This window comes from Neoarius graeffei, chromosome 5 (genome assembly GCF_027579695.1).
Source record: "Neoarius graeffei isolate fNeoGra1 chromosome 5, fNeoGra1.pri, whole genome shotgun sequence".
NCBI classification, from domain to species: domain Eukaryota; kingdom Metazoa; phylum Chordata; class Actinopteri; order Siluriformes; family Ariidae; genus Neoarius; species Neoarius graeffei.
Window position 1 is genome coordinate 107,349,071 of NC_083573.1, and position 20,537 is coordinate 107,369,607.

The following is a 20,537-nucleotide window of genomic DNA, read 5'->3' on the forward strand; positions in this document are numbered from 1 at the left end:
CTCCTTTTTCTTTTATGTTTGTCGCCTTCCTCGCATTCAGACCGATTTGAGCCGAAGTCCACTACATGTCCAAAATGGCGGTCGCGTTTACGAAGGTCACGTGACTGAAAAGGGTCCATAATTGTGAATTTTCATCAATTTTGAAGAAGTTTTAGGGGTGGCTGATTGCAATTTTATTTTTCATGCATTTAAAAATCAGACGAAAATATCAATGAAGGAAAATAAATTTATTTTGTACTCAGATTGTACTGCTATATATAACACATTCAGTAACTCACTTAGATTATTAATTATTAAACACAAAAGACTTAATATCAAAAATGACAGAAAATAATTTAGTCATTTAATCTAGTATTAAGCTCCAAGTTTCCGGATCTAGGCACTTTTGTCGTTTACGCTGGTCTGGAACATTCTTCCTGTCATTTTCAACCACTTGCAAAATCTGTTGGTATTTGTCCTCATTCTTTGAAGACTGCAGAAAGTCTGCTGCAAGCTTGACTCCTCTCTCAGCACTGTCATTTGACACTCATAATGCATCTACTATCTCTTTACCTTTCAGACAGCTATCATTTTCGGCCCACTCTTCAACAGGCCTGTCCAAAAAGGAGCCATCAATATGAAGCAGAGTGAAGAATTGCCATGAGTCAGTTCCAGCTAGTACTGCAGTCACCCAAGGATCTCTCTTCATTACATTTAATACAAGAAAGTTTTGACCATTACAGTGAGCCACCAGTTGGCTTACTGAAATAAACATGAGAAAGAAACTGTCAAGACAGGTTAAATCTCATTACTTTTACCAAAGGAACAATTTACAAACCTTCTTTGCAATATGTATTTGTATTTATAATTAGGTGACATATGGATTTAATAAAAATTTAGCACAAATATTGACATACAATCAGCCACCCCTAGACCTTCATGAAATTACATGAAATTTTGTACTTTTAATATTGATACCAAACCTCACACAGAAAAAAAAAAAAATCAGGCTTTATCAGAGAAAGTTGGGGGATCAGCCACACCCTATTGGTCAATCATAGACCCTACTGCCTGTCACTTTTCAGATGTATCATAACCTAAAGGGGAAAATCCACATGAAACGTGTTTTCTCTTTATAATTAGACCTCTGCTCCTGTAGAAATAGACGGTCAGCTTCCACTTACAGAAGGTTGTTATAATGCCATAGCCTAAAAATCTAACGTTACTTTTTTTTTTAAAACTCCTGCTGTTCGGCATGTTGCTCTCGCATGAACTCAAATAACATTCAGTAGACTAACTTTAAGTCTACTTGAGGGACATTGAACAGATTACATGTACGTGAATATTTTTATTCACACTGAAGATCATTGCAGTCGACACAAGTCCCTCTCGCTGCTGCACACACAACGTCGCACAGCTCTCTGCATTCTGAGCTTGCGAGTCGCATGCACTTCCCGGGGAGTGCACGCATCTTGTCAGCAGCCTATCAGCATGGAGAAAAGCATACGTAGTAGGCCAAGACATGGATGAATTAACAGTAGCCTATTATCTGCTTCTTCTGCTGTCCTGGCTATGCATCTGTGAAAATTAATTTAGGCCACCACAGACCCTCCAGCTCAGGGACTGCAGGCTGAACTGAGCTCTTCCAGCAGTTTTCCTCACTGCCAGTCCGAGAGCTGCAGCACTGCACAGTTTAGTGTTTTACTGCTTCAACACTTGATAAACCTCATGAAGGGCTTCACAATGACACCAGTGAGTTTGATCAGGTGGAACAGTGCTGTAAAACACCTCACTATACTGACCTCAGATCAGCAGGACTGTCTCTGTCTCTGAAGAGAATTGGGCGTTTCATTGACCCGTCACTCTTCATGGACACACAGCTGGGTTCTGGTGAGTCTGATCCCTTTCCCTCCATCATTCTACAACACAGATATTATTACAGACACAAATTAAGGGAAGTGTACATGCTAATATAATATGGAGTGGATATGGATGACTGTATATCCAGTTTGAATTAACACAGAACTTGTTCAACAATCTCAGTCTAATAAATCGAAAGTAACACAAGACTTCTGTATAAAAATAAAACAAAGCCTGATAAAAGACAGCAATTCAAACCTGAGGAACATTTATGAAAAGTGACATTAAATGCCGTGTTATTTGGTTTCAGATGATCAATCTGTCTCCACTGTGATTAGTTTTAATCTCATGCCATCATGTCTCATGTGTTTATACAGACCCCTCTGAAAGCGCTGGAACAGCAAGGGCAATTCTTCTATTTTTCTCATTTACTTAAGACTATCTGTCCCAATACTTTTGCTCACTTAACCACTGGGTGGTCTGCCTCCAAAGGTGTCGTGTTCTGTAGCTGAACACATCTAGATGTAAAGATCAGGAAATTAAGCTGAAATTCTGATCTATTGGCTCATATTCATCTTTTAATCTCGAACCCAAATGTGTTCAGTGTGAAGCAGAAACAAAAGAATTGTTCTTGCTGTTCCAATCGACCCCTTGGGCACAACGTCACGCATCACGTGATAATTTCACCTGGGGGACAAACAGACAGTATCTTTCGTGTAAACAAGACTCAATCTGTCTTAAATATGGTTCATTTTTGCACTCTTTTTGGTTGTTCAAACAGAAAAATAGATGAATGGTATTACCATCTCTCCGCTATCAAGAAAAATGTTGACAATTAACGAAATGATCAAATAAAAAAATTCTTGGCATTGGATTTAAAACTATGTAAAACATTTCTGGACTGTAACTGACTTGGTAGTTGGTACCAGGCAGTGATGGCGGTAAACCTAAATGAAGAACGGACAAATGACTTTACAGAAGGAACAAAAAGGGACATGGGACCTGAACAGGTATTATGGTGGGTATTCCAAACACTTCTAGAAGACGAGAGATATCTTGGAGCAGTACCATATAACATGTTGTGGATGTGATTGAGTTGTAACTGTTTGATCAACCTTTATATGCTCCCACTTGGGCAAATTATCAATAAAAAATCAATAAAAATTCAATTTTGTATCACTGCTATGCAGATGATACCCAAATTTATTTTGCTCTATCTCCAAATGACTATGCCCCCCTTGAATGTCTCTACCAGTGCATCGATCAAATCAATAGCTGGATGTCACAAAATTTTCTTCAGTTGAACACAGATAAAACAGAAGTAATTCTATTTGGAAAAAAAGATGAAAGACTCAGGATTACCACTATTCTTGACACAAAAGGGATTAAAACTAAAGAAATGGTTAAAAATCTTGGTGTTTTCATTGACAGCGAGCTAAACTTTGACAGTCACATGAAAGCAATCACTAAAACGGCATTTTATCACCTAAAAAACATTTCCAAACTAAGAGGACTTATGTCAAAAAATGATCTGGAAAAACTAATACATGCCTTCATCTCTAGTAGGGTTGATTACTGCAATGGCCTTTTCACAGGCCTGCCAAAAAAGACCATCAAACGACTTCAGCTGGTTCAAAATGCAGCGGCAAGGGTTCTCACACGAACAAAAAGAACAGAGCACATTACTCCAATTCTAAGGTCCCTTCACTGGCTTCCAGTAAGCTACAGAATTGACTTTAAAGTATTGCTGCTGGTGTATAAATCTCTAAATGGTACAGGGCCCAATTACCTCTCTGATATGTTGCAGCGGCCTAACCCAATCAGATCTACCAGATCGCAACAGAAAAATTTACTATTAAAACCAGTTGTTAAAACAAAGTGTGGTGAAGCAGCTTTTAGCTACTATGCAGTACAGCTATGGAACCAACTCCCAGAGGACATCAAAAATGCTCCTGCTGTTGGCAGCTTCAAATCTAGGTTAAAGACCAAGCTGTTTTCAGATGCTTTCTGTTAAATAATTAATATTTTTACATTTTTTATAATCTTTACTTTCTCTGCATGTTTTAAATTTACTTTAATTTTATTCTATTTTATTCCGCTGGTTTCTTTTTCTTTTTCTCCTTTTTTCTTTTTGGCATTTTATTATTTTATTTCTACTATTGTTTAATTCTTATTATTTTCTTTTAATTCTTTTAATTCTTTTAATTAATTGTTTTAGATTAAAAATAAAATTATTTTATGTAATTTTATTTCTCTATTGTTTACTGTTTTTGCTTCTGTAAAGCACATTGAACTGCCATTGTGTATGAAATGTGCTATATAAATAAACTTGCCTTGCCTTGATTCTGAGATGGACTGGCAACATGTTGACCGGTTTGAACTCAGTAAACCCTATAGAAGTCCTGGGGGAGGAGCTAAGGATAAAGCCAATCATTTTGTTTTGTGTAACCTGAAGACGATTCTTACAAGTATGGACTTGTCTGGAAAAAGTCTTTACACAAAGAAGGTTTTGTGACTTTTGTAGCGGAGCTTTCGTGCAGGCCGAGTGGAGCTCCATACTGAAGAAAATCTGGTAACCCATCAAGTTGATTTTTCATGGACACACAGGGATCCCAGCCGTGTACGTCCGTCCATCCCCGCCCCTCGTGATTCTGATTGGCTGTTTGATTTTGGCAGGAACTAGAAGTGTGAGCGTGCCTACATAACTTATTTTTGTCAACAGATAATTTCATATTTATCGGGTTTTTCCACCGAGAACAACTCAAACAGTGCAACAAAATAATAATCATTTTTACAAACTTTAAAAAGATGTCAGAACAAGTTCACCAAGGAGAGAAAGATGAAGTCAAAACCGGAAAGAGAGAGTTTTGACAGAGGAAGAAAAGGAAAGACGTGAAAGAGCGAGAGAAAGGCGAAGAAATCTTTCACATGAAAAGCCACAAGCTGAAAGAGAGAGAAAATGTGTAAAAAATGAATGAATAGAAATGATGAGTTGTCAGAATGTAATTCTAAATAGTGATGTTGATTTTGAAATCACTGCAAAATCCTTCGGGATCTGACAAGTTGACCTGAATCCACTCGGTGCTTTCATGAATCATCTATCTTTTGTTTTCAAAACATTTTGCTATAAATCCCGAAAGCACACTGTAGCTTATAGTAATAAAAAGAATAATGTATAGAGTTGAGCCGGATACTGGGCTGAAACGAGTATCCGGTACGGATAAAGCACTTTTGCTGAGTACGAGTATTATACGAGTAATACGAGTCAATATCTGTGCTCGGCCTGAATGAAAATCCTCACACAGCGTCACGGCGCCCCTCCCCTACACACACCGCTCTGCTCACTCACACAGAGAACAGCTCTCTGTATCTCCCTCAGTCACTCAGGTTCGCGGGTTTCTTCAGCTTCAAGTTTGTTTTTATTTCAGTTTGTACTTACTTATAACCAGTAGAGTTCTGGTAAATGTGGGTTCATTCAAGCGTGGTGCTTGGTAGAAAGCGACTCGCATTGTGTCTCTGCCTGTCTGAGATTTTTTTTTCTTTTTTTACCGTTGGTTAAAAACAGTTTTTTTGACTTCACACATTGAGTGTCTGACACTTTCTTGCTGTAATTCATGTAAAAATAAAGGTAGTAGTGGTATACAGGGTGCGATTTGTCAAAAAACCAGAAGGGGGGGATGTTTTTTTTTTTTTTAATCATGAAACGTCACAAAATTAAGGTCACAATAGGCTAACAGCTCAATAACATCCGATGATATCAAATGAATAACACTAAATGAAAACGAACACTAAACCAGAGAGAGTAAATTCATCTTCCTATCTCTCTGACTAAATACACGAACACTAACACAACAAAGTTCGCATTGCTTTTCGCGTTGCTGTGATGTTTCTCTCCCTCCGGATTAAATGGACAGTGACTCGAAAATCACTAAAATACATGAATACTAAATGAACAGTTTGCTCTGATGGCGCAGTTCATATTGTGCGCAGCTTTCCGATTTAAACTGTTTTTTTTCTCATCCTTATACTTCCTGTTTCATGGACTGTAACGGATTTGCTTATTTAGTAATTTTAATACAGAATTTACTTTGAAATTATAATCAGACACTCCAACGCCCCCCCTAAAAAAAAAAAATCAGCCGTGAAAAAGGCGGCATCCGCCAAAAGGCGCACTGTTTGCATCCCTGCATAGAACGCAAAGATATTGTTATTATCTACAATGTATCTATTTGCTGGGGACGTTCGTGAACATCAAAGCTGCCACTTCGGGTCATTTTGAAAGTGAGTGCAATGTAGACCATAGAAAACTGTGTCACAACATGCCTGTCATGTCAACTTTTTTTTGGTTTGTTTGTTTTATTGACGGGGTTGTCCCCGAGGATTTTTTTTCAGCAGAGATAAAAACCGGGGGGGGGGGGAGGGGATGATCCCCACCATCCCCCCCAGCAAATCGCACCCAGGTGGTATAAGTATTACAAATTAAGCTACACTCTCTCTCTGCCGGTCGTCAGAGTTGTTTTTTTTTTTAAACCGTCAGTTGGCTCTAACCAGTTTTATTTCACTTCACACACTGAGTGTCTGACACTTTCTAGGTAGTAGTGGTATAAATAATATTATAAATTAAGCTACACACACACACACCTGGTGTGGAAATAAAAAAAATAAAAAAGAACCAAAAAAAAAAAAATCACACTGATCATAAAAAAAATTAAAAGTTAAAAAAAGTTGAGTATGAAAACTCTTGTTCATTACATTTCATTTCATAATTGCAACCGCATGTGTTGTATTCATTGTTGCAAAACTTGTTCTGTAAATAGTTCGTTTGCTATCGTAATCAAAACCATTGACCTGAAGCTCAATGCTGATGCTGTCCTGTAAATAGTTTTCTAATCAGCAATAAATATAACAATTTCTGATCAACCCATATCAATTGCATGCTTAAAATAACATACTGGTTAAAGCCATGCCCATTTCAAGACAATCAGACCCACTTCCAGGTTAAATCCCGCCCACTTCCAGGTTAGGCCCCGCCTACTCCGAGTACGGATACGGATACAGATAATTCATATGGTTAACAGATACAGATAATGTTGTACTCGCTCATCCCTAATAATGTGCATGTGAGTTTGAAGAAATTTATCTTCTCGTGATAAAATTGAAATTGAAACACATCAAAGTCCATCATCTGTTGCATGTTTGTTTTCATTTGAATGGAAGCTCCGCTATTAGGTAGGACCTCATTTTATATGCTTGTTGTAGCAAAGATAGCATCGTTAAAGTTGTCCACCTTATCATGTATTGTAGTTTCTGTGGTATAGTATTGTGTTCCCTACTGACACCCGTAGTTGGTTGCTGCATTGCATTCGGGGAATCTGTGTGCACGAGGTTGTACTGTATGTAAAAACCATGAGTGCTCCAGTAAAAAGACACATGAACTTCGATGCTGACTCTGACGAGTCATTTGTCTGGTACATATTGAGATAAAATCATGACAGAACACACCTTTACATTTAGAGTCAAATCCAAATCATCTCTATTATCTTTTAGTATCATGTACATGAAAGATCTAAAACACACTGTGTTTCAGACAAGGGGATTTACATGCGATCAGAATTTTTTAAATTCCTGACACCAGTTTACCATAATGCCGTAAGATTTGTTCTAAAACCTCATCTTTTATGAAAGGGGGAACATTTGACAGAGTGACTTTCTTTGATGAGGTGGAAAGAGGAAGAACAGAGGTAAAAACGCCAGCAACCATTACTCCATTTTCAATCAGATCATTTGCCAAATCAGCCATTCTCAAAAACAAAACAATTGTGCTGTTCATTCGAGCTGCTGAGAGAATGTTATCATGTCCCACAACCTCTCCCACAGCCAAGCTATCATCCTCCACACTGGCAGTCAGTGCTACTTTAACAGCATGACGCCGTGTCAGTTGTTCAGAACTCCCTGCACCTAGACCTGCCATTCTCCCAGCTCAAACACTGGAAGCAGACCCTCCTGGGAAACATACAAAAAAAAAAACAAGTGCTCGTGCTACACAACCAAGCAAAATATACTATAAACCGTGAAGTAAGAAAACAATTCAAATATAAGGGCAGAAAAGATAGATAAATAGAAGACTCGTTCCCGGCACAGCGGCTACCACTCCATGCTCGTTCACAATGCTCTGGCTCCGCCCACTCACTCAGCACATGCGCACACAGAGAGAGAGAGCAGTAATTTTGAAGTTGAATCCATAAACCATACAGCAGGTGTCAACAACTGGTGGACTCTGGTTCAAATCCAGACCGCAAGAGGATTCCATCCAGAATGCAAGACTTCACTCAAAAAAAAAAAAAGAAATTGGCGGGAGACTTTTAATCAGGCATAATGATGCCAGCTCAGTAGAGTCATATGGGTCCTATGTGTTGCTGACTTATACTGTGTAGGTTGCTCAGTAAAGAGAAGCATGCAGGTTTAGGCAAAATATAGCATTATGGAAAATTAGGGAAATTGATCTTGAAAACCGAGTCTTCCAAGCAGAGTGGACAGCAAAGTATGCTTATATTCTTCCTGCAACGAGCTCAGTAAGACCGATGTGTCTCATTTGCTCCAAGTCTGTTGTGGTTGGCAAAAGTGGCAATTTAAAATGCCCTAACAAAAGCAGACACTTTGAAGACTCTTACCCGCAGCAGTCCGAGGTAAGGACATGGAAAATAAAGGAGCTTAAAGCCCAGTTTGCACAATCTATGCGGGTCCTCTCTCATTGCCTGTCCGCACAACAGTGGACATACGAGTGTTGGCTGAGAATACAGTGGATTTTGGGAAATAAAAAGAATTCAAGAATGACCAGTGAACACTGGGCAGCACGGTGGTGTAGTGGTTAGCACTGTCACCTCACAGCAGGAAGGTTCTGGGTTAGAGCCCAGCGGCCGACAGGGTCCTTTCTGTGTGGAGTTTGCGTGTTCTCCCCGCGTCCGCGTGGGTTTCCTCCGGGTGCTCCGGTTTCCCCCACAGTCCAAAGACATGCAGGTTAGGATAACTGGTGGCTCTAAATTGACTGTAGGTGTGAGTGTGAAATGGTTATTTGTCTCTCTGTGTCAGCCCTGCGATGATCTGGTGACTTTTCCAGGGTGAACCCCACCTCTCACCCATAGTTAGCAGGGATAGGATCCAGCTGCAAATTAAATCACTGATACAAATCTTGTTCGTGCTCTGAGGCATTTTGTTTAGCAAGATGAGTCTAAATTTTACTTTGTTATGCTTGGTTACAGCTGCAGAATTTCTTTTATACATGCACAAAATATTTATACTTACAAATATTTTTACAGCCAAAGAAAAATATTTATCCAGCTGTAAAACTGTTTTACACATTATTGTGTACCAGGCTACCCTCCCAGCTCGCTTAACCCTCAATATACTCAAAAGATGGAGAGTAGGGCAGTAACTAAGGCCTGTGTGTGTGAGAGAGACAGAAAACAAAACCCAGACTGAACTAGTCTGGCTCCTAATGGACCCCTCAGCAAGGTGAGGCAGACCTCCTCTCTCTCCAAAGGCACAGCGACTCCATCAGGTGTTCCAGGGGCCTGAGCCCGCACAGGCTCCTTCTTGTTCAATTTAAATGTTGTCCTTTGTTTGTTTTTGTAGAGGAGCTCCTGCAGGGGCTTTTGGCCTGCACGAGCGGGGCCCCAGAGCCACAGAGTGTGGAGACATAAAGAAACCCATGGAGTTGTTTTCTGATGGTTTGGGCCATAGACCGCGGAACCGCCCGGGCCAGGGGGGCCGTGGCCCAGGTAACTTTTTGAAAATTATTTTAAAAAATAGGCTAAACCAATATTTTTTGACGTTGAGCGGACTCGAGCCTGGCATGAACTGCTCTGACGCGCTATAATGACACCAGTCTATCACCAGCCAATCAGGAGACTTAATCAAACGCATCCCCCACCCACCAATCTATCACCAGCCAATCAGGAGACTTAATCAAACGCATCCCCCGCCCACTTGTGTCCGCGTCTGAGACGTTTAATTTTCACAGAAGGAGGGAAGAAGTTGGCTGAGGTAAGACTGTGTGATAAATTAACGAACGAATAAGAGAGGAATTTCAACATATAGGGCTTAAGTTTGTTACCGTTAAATAAGCATTGCTTGTACAGTAACGTTATGTCGTTACAACATTGACCCACTTTTAACGTACCGAGTACCGACTATAGCCGCTAACATGCTAATTAGCTTGCTGTCAAAAGTGCAAAGACCTTAAATTGTTCTGTGTAAATTAGAAAATGGCGCAACTTCCTCTGTAGTCGTCAACTCAACTTGTCTTGAGTTTTGAGCCAATCACAACAGGGCAGCACTGTGGCCTGACATAAAACATGATAGTTTAAGTTTGTTTAAATTACAAAAATGAGTACACCCAATGACTGTCTCATATACTCATACTGTTTAAGTAATGCAATAAAACTAATCTTTAAAAGTGGAATTTACTCAAACTGTTTGCATAGAATGAACTTTGGGGTTAACAGTGTAATAGTGTTGCAGTGTTCTGCAAATTTGCAATTTAATATTTCAGATCTTGAGACATGAAAGTGCTATTTTAAAAAATAAAAGGTCAGAAATGTTTTGTCGTCTATTTAGTTCACTTTATTTCCTCAATAATTTTCCTTGATTGAGAAATCGGTCTGGGCTCTTATGGGTTAATGAGTAGCCTGCATGCTAGTATATGTTCCATTTACAGTCAAAAATTTTGATGGACTCCAGGTTCAATTTTGATTAATCAAAAATCTGCGTAGTAGTACAGTCTGAAGATGCTCTTGCACATTTGGTGTCAATTGAACAAAAATTATGGGAGGATATAGGTTTAATAAGTTTTACAATTTTTGAAGTGAGTGATGGATTGATCATTTTAGATGTGTTCAATATTTTCTTATCTTCAGACATAATATTGTAGATGTTTCTTTACCTGCTTGATAGTTTTGACCGGGACTCCAATCTTCCTCAGAAGAGTCATTAGTCCTTAAATTAAATTCATTATAGACATGAACTTAAAATCATTGTTTTATTTTATGGCCTCAGTGCCCTGGCTTTTGGCCTTCGTGCCCTCGGCATCAGCAGAGCGTTCGTTTTCCACACTTCGTCGACTGAAATCATACCTCCGATCCACAATGACACAAAAGAGACTGAATGACTTGATGAACTGCCATATTCACCGTGACATTCTGGAACAAACTGACATGACAGCCATCGCAAAGGAGTTCGTGCAGACCAATGACAGATGCAGGCAGGCCTTTGGGAAGTTTTAAGGGTAAGTCATTGGTTACTTCTATTAGCACCGCCAAGTGCACTGCTTCCTCTGTTTTCAATGTTTCTGTACTGCATTGGTACTGATACAAGCAAGTTGTTTAAGTTGAGTTAGCCTACTACTGAGGTGCTTTTGTTGTGTACTGTTGGCCGTTTTAGCATTTTATTCTGCGCAGTTATGTGCTGGCATGTTGTGGGCTAAAGTCATGACCGATGGATTAATCTATGTATAGCCTTCTGTGCTGTTGGCTGTTTTGGCAGTTTATTCTGCGCACTTCTGTGCTGGCATATTGTGGACTAAAGTCATAAATGATGCTGGGGTTATTAGTGTTGGCTGTTTTGGCATTTTATTCTGCACAGTTATGTGCTGGCATATTGTGGAAACGCACACACTCACACACGCGCGCACACACACAGACGCGCACTCGCGCGCGCGGACACACACGCAACTCTGACAAAACTGCAGGCATATTCCCATACTTTCCTCTGACCGAGCACCGCCGAGTGCACTTCTCTGTGTTCAGTGTTTCTCTCTATAGTGCTTTAGTACTGGTACAAGCAAGCACTTTAAGTTGTTACCACCGACCACCGAGGCGCTTTTCTTGTGCATTTTACACCGTAAAAAATGTCCGTAGAATTAACAGTGAATTTATGTAAAATCATGACATAAAAAAATGTACATACAAAAACAATGAAGCAGTGTGTAATTTACATCAATATACTGTAAAACTCCTAACCAAATACCACTGTTAATTTAACAGTAAGAATATGTTGAATTGATCATATTTTTTTTGTAGAATTTACAAATTGTTGTCGTTTAAACACAAACAAACTGTAATACTAAAACAGAATGTGATAGTTAAAATTACATCATTGCCCTGTTAAAAAAAATTTTAAAAATTGTCAGTAGAGGCTCTCCGGCACATTTCGTAAAACTCTAAATCAAATAAAATATCTGGGGCTCAGTCGACTAAGGCACCATACCATGAATCTGGGGACCCGGGTTTGATTCCGACCCGAGGTCATTTCTCGATCCCTCCCCGTCTCTCTCTCCAGCTCATTTCCTGTCTCTACACTGTCCTATCCAATAAAGGTGAAAAAATCCCCCCAAAAAAAATTCTAAAAAAAAAAATATCTGTCTAGTAGATCATTGCTTGTAACCATCATTTTGGAGCTACAAAAAACAATAATCATGCAATCATTGTTTATTGTACAATGAATATCCGTAAAATTAACAGTTATGTATTGATTATTGTACATTGAATACCTGTAAAATTTACATTTAGTTATCATTAATTGTACATGGAATCCCAGTGAAATGTACAAGTTATTCTGTAATGTTGTTTACATTTCACTGTATTTTTAACAGGATTATTCTGGCAACCACAGCTGCCAGTGTTTTTCCTTAAAAACAACGGATTTTTTTTTTTACAGTGTAATCTGCGCGGTTCTGTGCTGGCTGTCATGACTGATAGCATTACGTGCGTGTCCGTGTATAATGTAGCCCATAGATTTACATAGAAGGCTAGATGCCTCGTCCCCGTTGCCCGTCAACGAAGTCGAACGTCTACACATGGTGGCCATCTTACCTCAGACAGCTGGCTTACCCATTACATTGTGTTGGTAGCGATATGTACTTTTCAGATGACCATAACTTCCTCAAATTTCAATCGATATTCAAACGGTTTGGTTTGTTATATATAAAAAAAAAACAGAAGTATGTATTTATGATATTAATGATGAATAATCATTTTATGTTTTAAAAAAAAATACATGCTGAAATTCCTATGCTGTGAGAAGCCTAACACTGCATACTTATGGATAACTGCGGCCTTAGGACAAATAACCATACAATTTATTTCCAATTTTTAGTGAAAATATTTTTACATGTGATAGGGCTGTAGGGGAAGCTAAAGTTAAATAAACAGCTTACTCACTTACAACCTCACATCCAAATGCAACAATGCAGTATGATACTGTTGTCCTAGCCCGGCTGCTCATATCAGGAACTGTATTGGACATTATTTCACTAAGTAAATAACGCTACCGATTATCCTTAAAAAAATGATGTATTATCTTACTGGTGAAAGGTGATCCCGCGTGCCCTACTTTCCAGACATCGCTGGTTCGAGCAACTGAAAGCCGCGCAGAAGTCTGGCATCTCGTCGCAGTCAGTAATTTAATTTCCTCTAGAAATCATAATGTAAGTTGTTTTAAATTAACCAACCCGAAAATGAAAACCATGTGCAAGTGCAACTTCAGTTATTGAAAATATTATCTCATGACCTTCCATGTAAAATTACTTGGTGCTACGAGCTAGCCTAGCATGAAACACAACTTTGACAAAGCTGCAGTAAGTCGTTTTTGAAGAGAAAAGGTACGATTTTAGCATGTTCAAGCACCCAGAATTACAACCACATTAATAATGTTTTAAGAAATCAAACCATTTGTATATACGTCAAAATTTCAGCGAGATAAGAGTATAAACATTTAAGCATCTCAATGGTCTTACCTCAGTGTACCGCAAATTCTGTGGAAAAGCTTGCCTGTGGTAAGATGGACGCCCTGTGCGGACGTTCTGGAATACGCGGTGAGGCATCTAGTCTTCTATGTATATCTATGATGTAGTCTATAGACCAGTTCACAGATACGGCAAAGCGCAAAGAGTTGTGGGAAAGGTCAAAGGTTAAGGCCTCATAAACGAGCGGAAGTAGAGCATGTCAACAATGGCAGAGGCTACAGGCTCGCTGTGGGGACACTGTTGTGTTGTCGATTGCCACAAAGGATGTCGACTGCTTGAACAGTGGATGTGAGAAGACTGTAATGTACATTTAAGTGAGTGTATACAGAAAAAAATTATGTGAATCCAAGCACACAGTTTAACGCAAAAGTTCGTTTATATCCCGACCTTGTCAGCTGTCAGATTTATGTTAATGGACCCGGTAAGCTGGTAAATAATATATATATTTTTTTTTCTTTACCAAATTCTAACAGAAAACGAGAGCGCCCGAAAGGGAAAACCGAGCCGAGCCGCCTCACGGCTGTAATGCAAATTGCTTTCCTCCTCGGTATACAAGTGCGCTTCCATGGCAGGGAAAAAGAAACTACATTCCGCCGCCTATGAAGCTAGTCCCCTATTTAAACAAATAGGAGTCATTCAGGATTCAGCCATGTTTTTGCTCCGTGTTTTTACTCGACCAAAGTTATACAGTATTATGAGCTTTAAATTGCATAAATAAAACCATTTGGTGAAACTTTGAAGAAGAGATTGTACTGGTTTAAAGTTTTTACCGAACGTTTTCATGTCGACTCCAATTAATACACTAGTAGAATCGATGACTAGTTTAGTAGGCCAAAACTTTTTTAAATTTTTGACTGTACCAGCCTGAAAAAACTTGCGACAGTCAAATGGAAAAAAAGCAAGCTGGTCATGTTGTACTGGACTAATCTATGACTGATGAGTATAGTAAGTATTACTAGTACTCATCTCATCTCATTATCTCTAGCCGCTTTATCCTTCTACAGGGTCGCAGGCAAGCTGGAGCCTATCCCAGCTGACTACGGGCGAAAGGCGGGGTACACCCTGGACAAGTCGCCAGGTCATCACAGGGCATTACTAGTACTGATACAATAAAACAGACGACTGTAATCTGGTAGGCAGCACGATTTATATTATTTCTCCGTGTCAGATATAGAACTATAACCATGAGTCGTTGACCTGTCAAAAACTACAGTGGGCGTGGCAGTATCACCGGGTACATACCTCGATTTTTCTTCGTCTTCCTTGGACGGTACAGGCTGGATTTTCAAAATATCTGTGGCATATGCAAGCGCCCTTGACTCTTCTACCCCCATGGTAGTTGGCAATCCCCGTTCTCTCATATTTATAAGGCATATTTACTAAGGTTTGGCTTGTTTGCCGCCATGTTTTCATCTCCGATGAGGCCTCGACCTTTGACCCTGCGCGGCAATATCTGTGAACTGGTCTATTGAGGTATTTCACTCACGTGACCAAGTCATGTGATGCTGCCATTTTGGACGGCACGGCTCGAATCAGTTTGAATGCGAGGAAGACGACAAACGAAAAACATAAAAGAAAAAGGAGCGAGATGCAGAAAACACCTTCACTATCCAGCGACGTAGGGCATTTACAGGGCGAGCAGAGGGAGAGGTATTTGCAAAAATTGAGGTTAGCAGGCTTAGAGAACGACATTTACCTGCTTCCACCAGGATTGTTCACTGACGTACGGAAGTACACGAAGCCCTCGTCTTTACCTGACTTCGGCCCACATGATCTGTGTACCTATGTCGTTAAAAACCCATCGCCATACACAGGTATTGATCTGAAAGCGTATAAGAGTTTGGATGCCTACAAATATTTTGTGTCAGGCTGGGTAACATGCCTACATCAGTGGGTCGTCCCTGGAGCCGGTGGTCGCCATCTGATTACAGCTAAGGTTTGTTCACATTTTCATTTACTTTCGGTCCTCAGGATAAACAAAATGTTATTAAATGTCATTGAAATAACTTCTTAGTCTGTTGAGACATGGCCCGTTATAAATTTGCTGTTACCAGGCAATGACTAAGAACTGTATTATTAGGGTCGGTGTAGTTGTAGCAGTGTATTAGCAACTAGCTGTTAGCACTAGCTAATGTCAACAACATCGTAGCTGGTATGTTACTGTAGCAATGTTTACGTTCAGTCATTTGGATGACTGTTAAAACCTTTCAGTCTCAAGTTTTTCCTTTACTGGATTTACTAGTTTACTGAGCTAGCGCGCTCGGCCAAGCCGGGAGCCATCGCGCGCTCGCCGGCCAAGCCGGGAGCCATCGCGCGCTCGCCGGCCAAGCCGGGAGCCATCGCGCGCTCGCCGGCCAAGCCGGGAGCCATCGCGCGCTCGCCGGCCAAGCCGGGAGCCATCGCGCGCTCGCCGGCCAAGCCGGGAGCCATCGCGCGCTCGCCGGCCAAGCCGGGAGCCATCGCGCGCTAGCTCAGTAAACTAGTAAATCCAGTAAAGGAAAAACTTGAGACTGAAAGGTTTTAACAGTCATCCAAATGACTGAACGTAAATATTGCTACAGTAACATACTAGTTACTGTTGTTGACATTAGCTAGCTTGCCGTCCAAAATGGTGGACACCGGGGCGTCACGTGACCCTGTGACGTCAGGTGAAATACCTCAATATGTATCATGTCCGACCTAACATTTCGGTGACACCCTCTTGCGATTGTGGCCCCTCCTTGTTCAAATGCGTTCCGCGGTTTATGGTTTGGGCCCTGCGTGTGCTGCACTGACTCTCCTCATCAGCCCACAGCTACTGGCTTTCTGCGTGTGTTTTGTGCAGCAGAAGGAAACAGTATAGTAACTATAACGGTGAAGAAATAAACCAAGAGAGGCTGCTATGATATCAGAAAATTCTCCAACCCAGAAACAGATGGGACTCCGCTTTCAGGCACTGACTCAATCTCTATCTGAGTGTGTCAGTGTTCTTCCGTGTGTTTCCTCTTCAGGAAAAAGAAGGTCTGTTCCAACATGGCGCTAACGCTAACGCTCGCCCACAAATCTGCACCGCCACTCCAGTCGCTTCGAGGGATTTTGTTAACCGCTAATAAACTCTCATTTCCGCCGATATCTATCCTTCGCTTCTTTCTGACTAAGATTATCCAAGTAATCCGGTAGCAGAGCTTTTTTAGCTGCAGTTTTCTCCGGACAACAGCAACAGACGCCGGACATCTTCACTTGGCTTCAGTCTGTGAACAAAGTTGGCTTGTTCCCCAGGTATCGGGGAGCGACGGGGGAGAACGGAAATGTGACGCCACTGCAAGGGGCCAATACTTTCAGAGGGCTCTATTAAAGCTTTAGATGGAGAAACTCACCGGGTTTTAGTCCTGAAAAGGTTCGTTTTCTCCTCCACACCATACGGAGCTGCTGACTTTCACTTTCACTCTCTGCTCTGGGGGGGAGGGGCGCAGTTTTGCAACTCCTCAGTAAGGAAAGTCGCTATTGGCTGCCCTTTTTTTTTATTAAAGAAAAAATCCAAACATACAGTACGAAATATGCAGCGTAAATCTGCACATACAACAAGTGAACAAAGACATACAAACACATATTGAACATGAACAGACTAGAGGTTACTTACACCAAATATAGCACATTTTAAACGAGTATTAATAGCTTTAGGGCAAAGTGAGTGATCAATTGATAAGTAATGTTTTACATCTTTTTTAAAGATAAAAAATAAAGGTTTTCTTTTTAGAAATTTACATTTGTGAATGAAGAATTTAGCCAAGAAAAGAAAAAAGTTGATAAGAAAGTCCCGGTTTGTTACAGTGTTGGAGTCCTGTGGAGCACCAAAATACATCATATCAATGGTTAAAGTAAAGTCATTGTCAATGTGTTGTTTAATAAAGACTGCAAAAAAAATCCAGAAGACCTTAGTGTAATTACAATTCCAAAATAAATGATCAATTGTTTCAGGGTGAGAGGAACAGAAACAGCAGTCAGGAGAGATGTTAGGGGAAAACTTAGACATCCTAGCCTAGTAAACTAGACCCACCTGTCTAGCGGCCAAAAATATTTTTTGCCTAGCGAGTGGGTCTAGCCTCGCACCATATAAACAAAAACACCCCGGGCATCAAATCGTGCCCGCCAATCACAACACAAGGTTTTTGTTTGGATTCTTTGGGCGGGCTTTTGCAGGAGTGACGACAAGGCTGCGCTACGCTGGAGAAAGGACAGCAGGAAAGATGGCTACGGCTAGTGAACAGCGCACGTTTAACTCCGCTTTGGAATCAGTTTTAGAAGAATTAGACTTGGAGTTTTCATTGAAACATGAGCAGGAAGAGGCTCTCCGCTCATTCCTTTTCAAGAAGGACGTTTTCGCTGTTTTGCCGACCGGCTATGGCAAAAGTCTGATCTACCAACTGGCTCCGCTCGTAGCCAAAAGGATGGGGCTAGTTTGTGCAGTACGAAGAATTAATAAACAGCTTTGAAACATTACTTTTTGATTGTTTCTTATTTTCCCGTTATTTTAAATTTAAGGGAAATTATTTCACCAAACACCACTAAATAAAAACTCTCAAAAACAGTTTAAGCAAACCCTTGAAAAACACTTGAAAAAAATAAGAGTGTATGTTAAGTATGTGGTACAGACTCCAAACTTGTGGTCATTATCTCCAAACTTCTTAATATCTAGAACCTGTTTATTAATTAATACGCATTTTGAAAAATTATTTATTTCAAGGTCTCCCCCACTGCTTTCTGTCGCTCTGACTACGTCACAGTCACTGTTGCGCTGATTGGTCAGAGCGTTGGCCTATACGCACAGAGACAGTTTGAAAGATAGCGGTTTGTTCCACCCCCACCCTTCAGAAATGTCTACGGATCGAGGCCAGACTAAATATTCACATTTAGTCTGGCTTGCCAGGCTATAGACATCCTATAGTTACAAGGGTAACATTTATGTACAATCTTAAGTGAAATTTCAGCAACTTTGTTTGTGATCTTAAATTGTTTTCTAAGTGACCAAAATCTTGACCAATCAATATTTTCAAAACGATTATTCCAATAACTAACACACGCAGGGGTGGAGATACTAGGTTTAAGCAGGATAGACCTAATTTTCTTGTTAGTAAACTCACTGCTAATAAAAAGATTACCATCTATACAAAGAGAAGAGGGATTCAGGTCTGGTGGAGACTGAGAAGGACCTTTAGGACAGGAATCAAGTAGAAACCTGACACCAGATGGGATAGCATCAAAGATTATAGCATATTCCTTAGGTGGCACAGGGAAAGAAAACTTCACCATAAAGTCTCTATATGTAAATAATTCACCATTTTCATCAAATAGTTGCGAAACTAAAATGATATTCTTTTCGACCCAAGTATGATAAAATAACATTTTATTCTTATAAGTGATATCCTTATTATTCCATATAAAATATGAGTGTGGAGAGAAATTGTGATTGTATATGAGAGACCAGCATGAAAGCATTTGCTTGTGGAAGTTTGCTCGGGCCAAAGGAAGCTTAGATATACTGTAATTACAACGAGTAAGAAAAGAAAAACCTCCCAAAGATTTAAAAAGATGGTTAGGGATACAATTCCAAATGGAAGAGGGGTATTTAAGAAATAGCTTTACCCATTTTACCTTAAAAGAGTTATTCAGCAATGAAAAGTCTATGAGATTGAAACCACCTGTAGAGTGATCAGCCACCATGATATTTTTCTTTATTAAGTGAGCCCTAGACTTCCACACAAAATCTAAAATTAACCTGTCTACCTTTCTGCAAAAGTCTTGTGGAACATCTAGAACCATAGCTGGATAAATCACACAAGATAAGGCTTCGGTTTTTGCAAGTAAGACTCTTCCAGTGATGGATAGATCCCGCTGTAACCACGAGTTTAACTTATTTTGGATTACTGGAATGAGAGGGTCAAAATTTAATAAAGATCTTCTTTTTTGATCCCTACATATCATTATGCCCAAATATTTTAATTCAGATTTCACCGGTATATTGTAAATGGTATCAATTGTTGAGGGTTTCAAGGCGAAGAGCTCACATTTAGAAAGGTTAAGGGTCAAACCTGAGGCTTCTGAAAAAGGTTTTATAGTTGTTAAAGATAGGGGAACTTGATCTCCGTTTTTTAGGAATAGGGTGGTGTCGTCTGCTAATTGACTAATTAATAACAATTGATCAGCGATAGAGATTCCTTCTATCTTACTAAGTTTGATGTGAGTGGCTAAGATCTGCATAGGCAAGAGGAATAGGAAAGGGGACAAAGGACAACCCTGTCGGATTCCCCGTTTTATGTCGAATCTCGGCGTTGTGCCATTTATTAATTTGATAGAGGCATTACTGTTTTTATAAAGAGTTTCTATAGCATTAATGAATTTTCTGCCAAAGCCAAACACTTGCAAAGCTTTAAAAATAAAAGGATGTTCAACTGTGTCGAATGCCTTGTAAAAATCCAGAAAAAAAAGAAAACCATTGTCAGAGGTGAGGTGGGCGTAGTCAATGAGCTCTAGAACTAGTCTAATATTGTTTGAAATTAACCTTTCTTTAATAAAACCCGACTGACATTCATCTATTATGCTATTTAAAACATGTTTTAACCTTTTGGCCAATATACTTGCCAGGATTTTGTAATCATTGTTTAATAAACTTATTGGCCTTCAGTTCTCTAAATGTAAATGGTCTTTGTGGGGCTTTGGAAGTAAGGTAATGATACTTTGATTCATGGAGGGGGGGAGAGCCCCATTATCCAAACATTCTAAATAAACTTTATGCAGGAAAGGAACAAGTACTTTATTAAATTTTTTATAAAATGCAGCATTTAAGCCATCATTACCGGGCGATTTATTTAACTTAAGCCGGTCAATTGCTTCGGTTATATCCTTGGGTTGAATGACAGAA

General features: G+C 39.9%; 1 protein-coding gene and 1 long non-coding RNA gene across 2 annotated transcripts in view; both read right to left on the reverse strand.

Moving 5' to 3' along the window:
* LOC132886321 (NACHT, LRR and PYD domains-containing protein 3-like) overlaps positions 1–20,537 on the reverse strand; it is a 719,980-nt gene that overhangs the window by 62,144 nt on the left and 637,299 nt on the right. The gene's annotated exons all lie outside the window — the stretch shown is intronic.
* LOC132887223 (uncharacterized) lies at positions 303–17,072 on the reverse strand. The gene is made up of 3 exons (XR_009654795.1): positions 16,996–17,072; positions 1,782–1,898; positions 303–741 (listed from the first exon to the last, which is right to left on the reverse strand). It is a non-coding gene; the product is annotated as an uncharacterized LOC132887223 (long non-coding RNA).